Genomic DNA, 14,295 nt, shown 5'->3' on the forward strand with positions numbered 1-14,295 from the left:
ATCCCACTTGCCAGAATTTGCGACCCCATTGTAGCAACTCTGTCGGGAACTCTGTTGAAAATGCAACCCCATTATAGTCAATTCCAGTCGTGAAAATGCGACCCCATCCAGCGGCACATCCCCATTAGACCATTAGTAGGAAGTACACGCCCGGGGATCAAGCCTGAGCATGATGTTTTGACTTATGGTTAACATTGGTGAAGAGTTTGGGTTGCTTTTAATTAGTATTGTTTAATCCTTTCCCTCCTGCAGCTGCCCCCACTGGGGAGTAAAAATCATCTGGCATTAGACAGAGTAAAATCTAAAAGTATCACTCTAAGGAGGGAGACGGTTAAAGGGAACATAGTTTATGAGTAGAACAATAAGTGTTGTTAACCCATTCATCCCTGAAGCGACCCCAGTGACGAGTCATTTATCATCTGGTGTTAGAGTAAAATCTAGAAGTATCACTCTAAGGAGGGAGACGGTTAAAGGGAACATAGTTTATGAGTAGAACAAGAAGTGTTGTTAACCCATTCATCCCTGAAGCCACCCCAGTGACGAGTAAAAATCATCTGGCATTAGACAGAGTAAAATCGAGAAGTATCACTCAAAGGAGGGAGACACTTAAAGGGAACATACATGTAGTTTATGAGTAGAACAAGATGTGTTGTTGACCCATTCATCGCTGAAGTGACTCCCATTGATGAGTAAAAATCATCCGGCATTAGAACTCAGACTTACAGGTAACAAGAGACTGCATGCATAACTGTTTTGTTTTGTTGACCCTTTGACTTTATAAGGGTGGACACTTTGTATGGCAATAATAATAATAATAATAACAATAATAATAATAATAATAACAATAATAATAATAATAATAATAATAATAATAATTCCTATGGTCACATATATGTACATGTAGTTCTAAAATACTAGAGATTTACTACTTGCACAATCCCATAATACACCTTTGTTACCCCCCAAAACTTTTGCATAACCATTGTTTGCAATTGCTCCTGGGACAGGAGGATTTGTACAAATAGAGGATATTGCATGGCCGCGCGGGGATACGAATTTTATCTTCGAGTGCTGAAAGTATCTCTCACGAGTGAGCGAAGCGAACGAGTGAGAGATACTTTCAGCACGAGAAGATAAAGTTCGTATCCCCAAGCGGCCATGTAATGTTCTGTTTATTATATAGATATTGATGAAATGTCTAGATTTAAAACAACTTGTTTTATTCATTTTCGAAATGATGAAAAAGTGTTCACCAACCACTAAAACACGCATGTTGTGTAACATGAAACAAGATATGAAAGTTATGAAAAACAATTAAATCATGATAATAAAAAATTTGCAATAAAAATGTTAATGTAGTAGAGAAGAATTATATTAAAGCACAAAAGTATCGTACAATGAAGAGGAAGCTCGCTTTTTATTGGCTAATCGTGTTCGTTACCATGACGACAGCTATATCCTCACATGTGAAAGATAAAAATGATACGTTCACTGCGCGTGGTGAAGATATGATTTTTTAGTAAAAGGAGAAATCCTGGTATTTCATCACTATCTATATAATAAGTAGTGAATATTAATAAAATGCTCTTGAAGCATTGGGTTAGGAAACATTGGGCAAGGCATAGCTAAATGTGATAAATGGTAGTAAAAATTATTAATCTTTATTTAATACTTCAGTGTCCATACCATTCAACCAGCTGACAGGATCAAAAACATCGATGGAGGCTGCCACTGAATTTACAAACACAGCAAATGGAAGGATCACCACCATCCAAACCAAAGTGGCACCAGTTCTCCATGAATATGCCTATGGCAAAAGGAGGACTTCTGATAAATTTATCATTTCTTAGACTAATTCATGAATCACATACATGCAGTAGGATAATAATTGTGGGTAAGAACATCACTGCAATAAGAAGCCTTTAACAAGAAGGTGGACTCTAATGATGCAGTTGCGTTGTTTGCTGCCATAACTCAGTAATAGGCCACTAGACTTTCACTTGAAACTTCAACATGCCCCCCCCCCACCCCTTCCTGGGCAAAGCCTGCGCACCTCGAGCCAAAATCGTGGTCAAATGCCCTACCCTATTGTCAGATTTGTCTGTTATACCCTACTAAAGAACAATCGTCGTCGGCTCCTGCCGTCTTAATAAAAAGCTTTTAAAGACCTTTTTTGTAAGCCAATTGCTCACAAATGCTACATGACTTCCTTGAAACTCTCGTCCAAACACGTGTTTTATAGCTGTTAGCAACTTCTGCGCTCGAAAAAGAAATCATTTGAAAGCTTTTGAAACCTGACACTTCCAGTTTAATTTTCCCCACTCCACACAGGCAAAGGTCAAATTCCCCACTCTCCGGGCACAGAAGATAGTCAAATGACCGGGGTTTTTCCCGGGGGGGGGGGGGGGGGGGAAGGACGTTGAAGTTTCGATTTGATTGGCGCATAACAACTGGTATCTGACATTTGCAGACTGCACACTGCCTCCAAGTAGCACTGATAGACATTATTTAAGTCTAAGCACCCATTTCAAATAGCGCTGATAACCATTATTTAAGTCTAAGAACCCGATTTAAAACGGTTAGCTTTCAATAATTATGATTTAGGGTTAGTCTGCAGTCTGCAAATGTCAGACACCGCATAACTACAGGGTCTTCCCCTCGAGGAAGGGGGTGTTGACCTGTGCACAAGGTAAACGAATAAATATATAAGCCCCCCTGGTCTACGAAGTGAGACATCGAAAAGAATTCTGACAGATGGGGGTAGACTTTCTTAATACGGAGCGTAAATACTCACGAAAGATGACAACTCGGAAGAAAGACATACATGTAGTTTATAGAAATACTTACCCCTTCGGTAAACCACTTCACCTTTGATAACTCCGAGCGCTGGAGAGCAGGAGAAACCGGATGGCACCATATTATGTTTTCTTCAAAAGAATTTAACCTTTTCAGCCACTAAAGTGGAAAAAGGTACCGGAAGTCAATTCGGCAGCCTGGCCAAAAAACATCAGCGACCACGCAATTTGCTTTGCGACCATGAAAACTAAGCAGCCACGCTTTCCGCAGGTGTTTCCAAGATGGCGGCTTGGTGGTGTCGCGCGCGTGTGCCTTCTTGTTTGGATACAGTTCTAACATTGCGTTGGACTTTACGAGGATCAAGTGGGACTCTTCGACAGGCGTCAGTCCTACTTAGGCAAAGTAAAATTTTCTTTCCTTGATGTTTCCATGCATAGCAGCAAGGCTGCGACTGTTTGTTGGAACACAATCAAATGTGATATATAGCCGCACTGAATTCTAGAACTGGAAGTATTAATAATGGTGACAGTCCCATTTGTAAACAAGTGCCGTAAATTTCAGAAAGGAACGACCCTCGTCACTTTCGAAAATTAGCTACTTTCGAGATTTCATTTCAGTCCCAATTTTTCGAGGTCACTTTTGGGAAGTCGTTTCTTTCGGAAATGTTCGGTATACAAGTCATTCTCAAAGCGGTATCAAGCGACACTAGACATACAAAACGTCTGTTTGATTGTCAATATGACATTAACTCACCCAAGACTTGGAATCCACTTGTACAGATTCTTCTCTACGTATGTTACATTGCTGGCTTCCAGCAAGGGAGATTCGTGCTTCTTGGGGTACAGATGTTTACCCTTGTCGTCGGAAAAAAATGCTATTCCATAGCTTCTTTTGCACCGATTACAACAAAGCGTCACTTTCGTTGCCGGAAGAGGACCTGTTGTCCCGTAAACTATTGCTTTAGAAGGCATATTATTCATTGCCAGGGAGTTATCGCAATGCAGGCATGATTCCACTGGTGGCACAATGAATCTGTTGTAATGATAGCTGCCTTCACCCGTGAGTTCCCATAAAGAATCGTCGAGCTCAAATTTGAATGATGCGCAAAATACTGAGCAGCATCGTTCCATTATACGGGCATAAATCAGAACATCAGCCTCTGACAACTGGACACCGTTTTTTTTTCAAGGATTTGTTTTGCATAGGAAAAGCGAAGAGGTATTGTAGTTCCTCTGGGGATGACACTAACGGTAATGGGGATATGATCTAAGGCCATTTTCAAAAGCACAACTCCTCGAAACGATTTTGAAGAGAGCAAAAGCAAAGCCTGATCCTCTGTGATAACCAAGTTATCTGCAAGAATAAATTGTATGTCGACAGCATGTAAAAAAGAAAAGGCAGCATGTAACTCGTCCTGGGCTTTGTTTCTTTGATCAATACGTTGTTGAACTGCATCTGGCGTAAAGGCTCTCGCGAGTCGTCGCTTCTTCATTTCCTCAGCGCTTTAGGCTACTAAGAAAAAGACAAATGGTTGATGCGCAGTAGCGTAGCGTTACACACAAATCGTTTGTTGAGCCAGGTCAGGCTAGTCTACAGGGTTGGTCACGTTAGATACACTCAGTCGTTTAAAGTGCATTTCATCTCCGAACATTTCGATCTCGGGAAGTAGGGTTGCGCCGTTGCATGCATGATTGATAATTCAACGTTTCTATCTGTATCTCTTCTTTTCAGTACGTTATTACGCTTTACGATGGCCGTTTTTCACGCCAGATATTTTCCGCAGTTATTACGCTATTACGCCAAGTATTGTAGTAAAAATGTTCCGTTCCATCTGTTCCGATTCGCAATCTTTATGTTCTTTCTTTGTATGTGTCATTACGATATTACGCTATTACGATGAACATTTTAACGTGCTATTATTGGAGCTTGGTCAAGCTGAAAAGTTTTTGCCCGTTATTGCGCTATTACGCCAACATTATACTAGGAGTATTCCATTCCATGTTTGTTCAACGTCGCAATCTTTAGTTATGTTGTTCATTACGTTATTACGCTAATAGAACGGACACTTCATGGAGTTAATGTAGGGGCTTGGTTAGCTGGAAATTTTAGGCGCAGTTATTCAGTTATTACGCTATTACGCCAACAATTTAGCAGGGATGTTTCATTCCACGATATTGCAACGCTGCTTTCTTAATTTCAGTTTCTCATTACGTTATTACGCTATTGCGATGAACCACTTTCAGAGTATATGTACGGTCTTGGTCAAGCTCGACACTTTTCACGCTGTTATGATGAACATCTTACAGAGTAAATGTACGGGCTTTGTCAAGCTCGATATTTTTCAAATTACACAACTACGCCAATATGTGATTGTTCAACAGCACATTACTACACTATTACGATGGATATTTTAAGCCGGAAAAGCAAAAGGACAGACATGTACCGCTGTTCGTACATTTGGTACATTTCATGGATCGAAGAGACGTTTAAAAACTCACGACATTGAAGACTCCGTAACGCAAAGGAAGGAAAATCCCATTCCTGCCTTTTACGTTGTCTCCCTCCCCTCCCTAAACAAGTGGCTGATAAAAAAATGTTGCAAGAGAAAAGAAACAAAACAGGGTATTACACTGTTGCGAAGTGAAGAAAAGAAACAAAACTGTATTACGCTGTTACGAAGTAATAAGCAAAAAACGAAAAAACAGCAAGCCTAAAACAGGCAACATATGTTGTAATGACATCTACAAATGGTCAGACTTAGGCTGACTCTCTAGTCTTCTTGGATAAGGACGATAAACCATAAGCCTTGTCTCACAACCCTTCAATGTTCATAATACTGTGGGACGTAAAAAGAACCCACACAGTATTCGCAGAGAGTACGGAATGGAGATCCTAGTGTTGTTGTCTGTCCTCTGTGGTGTATCATGCATGGTTGGGACGATAGATGCGTGGAGATATATGCTAGCTACATCAAGCTACTTTAAAATCTGAGGGTAAACAAAGATATAATGATGATCACTATCAGCACTGTCATAATCATCATCATCACCATCACCATCACAATTATCACATAAAATAATCTCAGTCCAACTTCAAATTTCACATGCAACATTATTCAGTGTTAAAAATAATTGTCGATGAAATGATAACATGAAATGGATCATATACATGTATGAACTGCGGATATGAAAATCAAGTGAAGCTATGATCCTCGCAGTTATGGACGCAATTTTTGCAATTGCGTAAAGAAGCCTGAAAAATTCAGGCTTCAACGGGGTTTGAACCGGTGACCTTGCATCGCACCTGTATCGCGAAGTCATGGGTTCAAACCTTGTTGAAGTCCTGAATTTTTCAGGCTTCTTTACGCAATTGCAAAAATTGCGTTCATAACTACGAGGATCATACAGCCCCACTTGATTTTTACAATAATTGTGCTACCGCCATTTTGGAAGGGAGGTGAATAGGCTAACAGATCGGCAGATTTTAAAAATTTTTTGCCTGGACTCAGATTTAGCGCAAAATTTTAACAGATTTTCGGATCTTGCAATTCCAGAGGATTGCGGTTTCATCCTTCTTTTTGGCCTAGATTATGGAATTTAGCCTGTAATAAAGTTTGGATCTCGGATCTCGCTGATCTCTTTTGGATCGCGGAACTCTCAAATCCATGTGATAAAATTGATATTGAGTGGATTTGGAAGTAAGGACTCTTTGACGGATCAATGAATTTCGTTATTAAATCCTAATGAATCGGCAGATTTGCATACCCCTATTCACCCCCCTCATTTAGCTACTAATCTCTGTGATGTCCAGTGTCAAAAAATTAGAAAACCGTGCCCTGTCACCATCTACTGTCTTCTTAGCCACCAAGAGCTTGTTGGAGCATGTTCATTCACAAGGTAAAGTTCTTGGTGACAGGAGGGTTCTCTACAAATATCTGAATCCAAACTTGATAGCTGTTGGCACTGAAGTGGCTCCTGATACAAAGCCTGGTATTTCAATCTACCGGATGGATGCTGTGACAGGTTCGTTGTGTTTAATATTATTAAAACTTGTGCCCCAAAAGTATTATATACTAACTTGTGGCACATTTAGAGGCAAACTTTTACCCTATTGAGGAGTCCCTGCAAGCATTTTTTCTACCTTTGTCTTTTTATACATATACAGCTGTCTCCAGAAAACAGTCAACTGCAGTAAAGACAGGGAGTAAAATTAACCCGTTGCCAAGTAAAATCTATTCAAGTCTCCCACCTGGAGTCAGTGGATTAAGGGGCATAGGTATTGAGTGGATTTAGAGGTTGTTAATCCATTGACTCCTGAACATGCTGAACTCAAGAAATACAAAACAATCTATCTCAAACGCTTGCATGAACTGAGGTTGCAGAGGTGTGCTGCAATCATGCATGATCGAGGCTCTGCCAGGGTAAATTGCGACAAGCGACATGGCCTAAAAAGTAGCGATTACTTCGAGGTTTGATTGGTTTACTGGATTGTCTCTGTCCTCTTTGGTTGGCCAAAGTAATTACTTTGGTTTTGGTTTTACGACACTCAATTGAAACGCGCTCTAATAGTGTCGTAAAACCAAAACCAAAATAATTACTTTGGCCAATCAAAAACAACGGAGACTATCCAATAAACCAATCAAAACTCGAAGTAATCACACGTAGTCAACACAAAGCGCGGGAAAATGTGCACGAGCGAGCCACGATTGGTTTTGGTTTCACTGCTGATTGGTTGAAAAAATGGCGTGAGAGCTTTGAACCAATCATTGAGTGAAGTAATGAAAAACCAAAGCAATTCGCTAATTACTTTCGACACTCAATCCCTTACTGTAACATCAAAAATACCATTTGAATAAAGCACAGGTGACCTACTATAAAGCTCTGTGTTGTGGGCTCTGTGATGTAATTTTAGAAAATCTCATCACAAGCAAAATGCCCCTAAATGAGCCTTATTCGGGCGGCGGCCATATTTCATAGACAACAGATTTTGTACCCAAGTCTGGAGTTGAAATGTTTGGGGACGAGTTCTCAATCCCTCGGGACTCAGCATGGCCGCCGTGTGAGTAGACCCATCGTGTGGAAAATCCCATTAACTGATAAAAACTGTAGAGCAACACGTGAGCCATACAACAAAGCCATGATGAGCATGGATGGACAAAAAAGGACACCTTTGAAAGAAATAGTTGCATTTGCGTTATCTTGAAAAAAAGTTGGCTTGAAGTTTTCCAAGTTTATGATAACTGGAAAAAGGTCATTTTGGCTCAGAACAACCTTTTTTGTGATTTATCAGAAAATTAGGTTACACAGTCATTACAGTGTACTATGGACAAGTTCAAAATTCGTGATTAACCATTAATTTTCCTGATACACACCAAATAAAAATACCACAATATGACCCTTTAACAGAGTTAGTACGGGGAGCTTTGTCGGCAAAAATCTGTCAGCTTAATCATCTAGCCAAGTTAATTGTAAAATGAAGAGCAGTTGTTGCTGGTTATGGACTTTTATTATTTGCTGACTCATAAAGGAGCCGTTTGTGTTGTTGTTTGATCGGGATCGATCTTACTGCTCGTCCTCTTCCTCGCTGTAAGTGTCCGCAGTTTACAAAAATTTATGTCCAAATCGAGCGACAAGGTCAGACGGGAGCAGGCTGTGGGAACTGAAGATGTTAAAGTCACGGCAATGAACATGTACAAGTACGAGGAAAGGTTACGTTTTTGCAAACGTTGGCCGTGAAGCACTGTATTTCAACAGACTTAACTGATTAAATTAGAGTGTAATGTGAAGTGCTAGATTTCTATCCCATATGAACCAGGTGAACGTTAGCCCTACTAATGGAAATGGGCCCACACAAAAACAGAGAAATACTCTGACCAGGGTGGGAATTGAAACCATGACCTTCGGGTTAGATCACCGCTGCTCACATTACACTCTAATGCTTCACGGCCAACGTTTGCAAAAACGTAACCTTTCCTTGTACTTGTATGTTTTCATTGCCGTGACTTTAAAATCTTCAATTCCCACGGCTTACTCTCGTCTGACCTTGTAGCTCAGTCGGTAGAGCAGCGGTGATCTAACCCGAAGGTCGTGGGTTCAATTCCCACCCTGGTCAGTTTTTCCCTATCCTTGTGTGGGCCCATTTCCATCAGTAGGGTTAACGCTCACATGGTTCATATCGGGGTAGAAAATAAGCACTTCACATTACACTCTAATTAGTTAAGTCACGTGATGAGACAGCCATGTTGGTGCACAAAGCAATAGCAAATTTGGGCTCATGTTTTCCATTATAACAGAGTCAAATTTCCAAAAGAATTTTTCTTTATTGTTGTTAAGTTACAATTGTCATGGTAACAAAGTACGTTCATTATAGACCACCTGTGCTCGTCTTGTTGAGGGTTTATATGTCGGAACAGACGGATGGTGGAAAAAGAGAAATATTCGAACTATCGCTTTGACAACGCAAACAAAGCTGATAGATCGTTCAAACTATGTTTCCGCAAACCAAAGCATGCTCTCTTAAACATGAACACAAGACACTGAAGTCAGCGTTTACTCGGGAAACCTTGCACGTCATATAGATTTTATCAAGAATTCTCTAATTGGCTACGTTTGATGATCCACCAGAATTTGTACATTACACCATCACTCGATCGATTGGTTGCAAACCAACTATTGGTCAGTTAGAGCGAAAGTGAAAACCAAACGACCTTAAGAATAACATTGACAAATATTTATGACGGCGCACAATGATTCGCCATCTTACCTCATAGTTAATGTCTCTGATTGGAGTGCACTTATGACGATGTTTAACGATGTCATGTGCTCGTGAGGGAGGTGATAAGCTAGGTGAAGGGACAACTGGAAAATTGGGAAAAAGAGGTAAAAAGGTGAAGTCTTTTCTGTTTTGATATCATGGCGAAACGATGCAAGCCAAAGCTCGAGTTTGAAGAATCTCCGGTCCACGTGCAGCTTCAAATAGACTGTATTCGTATTCTCGGTATTGGACTGGAACTAGCTTGCAATGGAGGCTAATGCGGGGGAATCTTTTCAAATGCAAATTCTTTCTAATATATTCCCCCGCATTAGCCTCCATTGCAAGCTAGTTCCAGTCCAATACCGAGAATACGAATATGGTCTAGTGTCTGCAAGAGTACATGTAAACCCGTAGCCCGGACCGCCTGAGAAGCAGGCTAGTAAACCCGCAGCTCGACAGATACAGCAAAAAACAACCACGTCTCTATAGGTTGCAGAAATATGGTGGGGCCGAGCAGCCTGCAAGCAAAAGAGTGTGATTCTTTGGGGAAAGGCCTTTCCAACTTCTTTATTCCTGTGCTCAATGTCAACAAGGCTTTTCCCCAAAGAGTCTGGGACCTTTTTAACACTTCGTAACGTCACACTTTCTCGGAAGGGAAATTATGGGTGAGGAGGAAGGGGGGGGGGGGGGGGGGATGACGGGGCGCGTTAGGTCGCTTAATTTCCACAGATGATGTAGTGGAGAGAAAGACGCAACTAAAACAACTTTATAAATGAAGTCACCTCACGGCTTTATTCCCATCTTCATTTAGTTTTAGTAACTAGAACTTAAACTAACCAAACAAACTACAAGTTCAAATTCTATAAACTCTTAAAATAGACTACGGTTTGCCTCTATCCGTGGTTAAGAGAGGTTTAAAGACTTCCCTCTTTTCTGTTAAAGGGAAAAAATAACAAAATCCTTTAAATATCTCTGAATGAAAACATATCTTCAAAATTTTCGTGCTGTTTACCAAGACTTAAAATGTCTTACCAATATTGCACACTGTCTCTTTTGTGCAATGTTCCCAAGAGTCAGCCAGTTATTGTGAAGTGAAGTATCAAGTTTTTGTGACTGAAGATGGGCCTTAGAATTTCCTTGCATTTTCTTGAAGTTTGGTGTGATTTCGAGAACTCGTGGCGCGCAAGATCATGTAACATCGAGAATGATCTTAGATAATAGTGATTCATTGATTGGAGAGTTCTTGTCGAAATGTAGTTAGTTTATTTCTCCGTTTTAATCCTGGGAAAAATCAATTGAGACTTTTCTTCATTTTCGAAGTTTTGGACCATAACTTGAGATGATCAAAGGCGAACAATGTCCCCTTCCAAAACCCTACCACACAGAATATTGATCAGGAAGAATCCTGAAATTCCCGTTACACGTTTGAAGCACAGTATTTCGTGGCTCAGTTGTCTTTTGCTTAAATCTTGCTCAATTAATTCGCGACGTAGAGGTCTGTTGTTGACATCACGAGTTTTGAGTCCGATAGCTTCTATCCGCTTGTTAGAACTAAAGTTATGGTTGAGTTCACTTCTTACACGGAGAACTCTCATCCGTCGTGCCATGCACACAGTGCTCGGATTGGTTTTACGCTACTGTCTGTCCATAGACTTCTCGTTTTTCTTCCTTCGGCATGAAAAAACAGCCTCTTTAAAGCGGGAAATGGTTGCACGAACCAAAAAATCATTTGTGGGCAAATTTCTGAGGCTTTTAAAGGGACACTGTCATGAGTTGCGCATGCGCTAGCGTCTTGCGAAAACTTGAAAAGTGTTAGGTTAACTTTTTCAAGTTGAATCGACAAATTCAAAATGGCGTCCACTGGGGAGGGCCATGGTGGACAAAGGAGAAACTCCGGGATGAAAAGGAAGGCTTTAACGGATCGCAAAGAATACCTAAAGGAGTGGAATAACACGCACAACCGCATTTGTCTGAAGCAAAGAATTTTTCACGCCTGGCTGTAAGCTAAATTCGATGCTGGTTACGAAGCGTGCAGCGACAGTGATTTCGCTTTGTACTGCAAGCACTTTCGCATTTACAAAAGTCTATTGATCCGGAAAGTTCTTCCTGACAGGTAAATACTAAATTCTGAGCGCTATGTTTGACTTAGAATTCATTAATTAGCAATTATTGAATGAGGCTGAGTAGCATATGAAGAATTCTGCAGGTCGAGGAGGGTGTTATCCACCAAGGCCGAAGGCCGAGTTGGATAACATCCGTAATGAATCCATAATGGCGGCTAGAATTTTCCGTGAACGCGAGAGCAAACAGACTCGAGCATTCGCAGCTCATGACAGTGCCCCTTTAAGCGCCACTATCATTTTTGCTTATGCAGAATATACGTTTTCAAAGGAAGGAATGCGATAAACCCTACAAGTTAAAGGGCATTTATTTAATACAATTTGACATAAGAATCCCACTGGTATGTCATCAACTCCCTGTCACTGAAAAGGCCTTCATTTGGTACCGCTTACTTTATAGTGCAATAAGTGCTTCGCCTAATTATCAAGGAAAGTGGCTTTTGATATGTAGCCCCTCTTGAATATATAGATAGCTGGAGGTAATATTGAGGGAGGTACCTATCTGCAAAGTAGGACTGTCCAGCTGAATAAGGGTTAGTAGAAGAAGTAGGAGAAACAGAAGAAAAAGTCTCCGACATAACAATAGTTAATAGACGGGAATGGTTTGGAAGCTCGGCAAACATCAAAGGAGCAAACAAAGCAGCCAAGATTTAGGTTGGAAAGTCCACGACCGTGCACAATCTTTTGTTTTGCGCTCATACACTATGCATAAATTACGTAACCAACACGTTTCTATTGGTTAGTTCCTCAGTACGGAGTAAACAACTATTGTGTTCTGTGCACGGTCAAGGCCACAAAAGAGAACAAAAACCTACAACAAAGAAATTTATCGGGTTTCATAACCATTCCCCTCTATTAACTATGACATAACTATCCTTACATATGACTTTCACTACGCTATGAAGTCACACCTCATTTCACAGTGAGTGCACGCAAAGAACACACAAGCACGTCTGATGTATTCTCGAGAGAATCCCACACTTGGGTGTAAAGAACCGTAAGAACAAATGGCGGCTACTCGGTTGAAAGCATATGCTCCTACCTCGACAGCCACTATGATTTTCGCTTAATATACAGAATATGTTTTCAAAGGAAGCCATGCGACAAACCCTACAAGTTAAAGGGCATTTAATACAATTTGACATAAGAATCCCACTGGTATGTCATCAACTCCCTGTCACTGAAAAGGCCTTCATTTGGTACCGCTTTCTTTATAGTGCACTAAGTGCTTCGCCTAATTATCAAGGAAAGTGGCTTTTGATATGTAGCCCCTCTTGAATATATCGATAGCTGGAGGTAATATTGAGGGAGCTACCCATCTGCAAAGTAGGATTTTCCAGCTGAATAAGGGTTAGTAGAAGAACGAGAAACAGAAGGAAAAGTCTCCGACATAACCAGCCTTACATATGACTTCCACTTAAAAAGCATTGAGCTCATGCGGTCAACATTTGGAAATCTGTATGTGTGGGAGGGGCTGGGGGGTGGAGAAAGTTTGTAAAAATTAAGGACGGTGCCTACTAATTCAAAGGTATTTTTGCGCGGTTTACTGAATATGCACAACAAGCAGATCTTAAGAAGTGTTATTGAAATACAAAAAGAGAACTGGGGGTAACCACGCATTTTTCGAGGATAATTAATCAGCAGTATTGGTAAATACTTTTAAAATACCTTAATCACTAAAAGGCAGTAAAGTATGTAACATAAGTGATAAAAACATTTGTAAAACATGGGGACGTAAATTAATAACAATAAGCTTTTATAACCTGATCTAAAAAAATAATTTAGCACGGATGGAATCAGACTGTTTGTTTAGCGTTGGTTTTAGGTCTTTGATAAAAGGGGCATTATTACTGTAAGGAATGATGCTATTTATGTCGTCGACTTTGACCTCCTCGGGTCAATAGATGCATTCAGCCAGAAAAATGAGCCAATCATAGATAAGGGAGGAGTAAGGATAGGTTAGTTAAGGGATTGCAATCTTCGTGACTGGCGCTCTTAGCTGTTCCTTCACGGACTAAACTTGGATTATCAAGATTTTTCAGGCAAGTTGTATGCTGCTTAAGTTCTCTTTTAGAGGGCTTTATTCTCCCTAAACGTTTGGCATGGCTCCACCTCGGGTATTGATTCTTGGCCACTCCTTTATCCGCCGTTTAAAGGACTTTATTGCCTCTCATCCCGACCTTAACGCCAATTTTTTCATTGCCGAAGCCTGCGAAATTAAATGGCATGGTGTTGGCGGTAGAACTATTGCAAAGGCACGTGCCTTTGATTTACCAATGGTTGAGTCTTTTCTGCCCCAGATTGTCATTTTACAGCTGGGATCGAACGATCTCGTACACGCTGACCCGTTGTCGATAGCTTCTGCTATTGAGGATTTAGTCACTTTGCTTCATGACCGCTTTCAGGTCAAACGTGTTTGCGTTTGCCAAACTGTTTATCGAGAATCGAGCCCTATGTATAATAAACCCGTTCGCGATTTAGTCAAGTACTTGAAGGTCCTGCTAGAGCCACTCCCGTACTCCTTCTATTGGAGGCACATGGGTTTTTGGAATACCAAGGTTAGCCTTTATTCCAGCGATGGCGTTCATTTAAACTCTCGCGGCCATTATCGACTTTTTAGGAGCCT

General features: G+C 40.7%; 1 protein-coding gene and 1 long non-coding RNA gene across 10 annotated transcripts in view; both read right to left on the reverse strand.

The window, feature by feature from the left end:
• The window catches only part of LOC137973394 (uncharacterized), a 12,442-nt gene extending 9,458 nt beyond the window's left edge, over positions 1–2,984 (reverse strand). For all 3 annotated transcript variants that reach the window (XR_011117228.1, XR_011117227.1, XR_011117226.1), the window contains exons 1-2: positions 2,848–2,984; positions 1,687–1,807 (exon numbers count right to left, since the gene is read on the reverse strand). This is a non-coding gene — a long non-coding RNA (uncharacterized lncRNA). The remainder of the gene's footprint in view (positions 1–1,686; positions 1,808–2,847) is intronic.
• The window catches only part of LOC137973057 (tetratricopeptide repeat protein 28-like), a 178,050-nt gene that overhangs the window by 127,624 nt on the left and 36,131 nt on the right, over positions 1–14,295 (reverse strand). The window lies entirely within an intron of this gene.

Source organism: Montipora foliosa, chromosome 10 (assembly GCF_036669935.1).
Source record: "Montipora foliosa isolate CH-2021 chromosome 10, ASM3666993v2, whole genome shotgun sequence".
In the NCBI taxonomy this organism is placed as follows: domain Eukaryota; kingdom Metazoa; phylum Cnidaria; class Anthozoa; order Scleractinia; family Acroporidae; genus Montipora; species Montipora foliosa.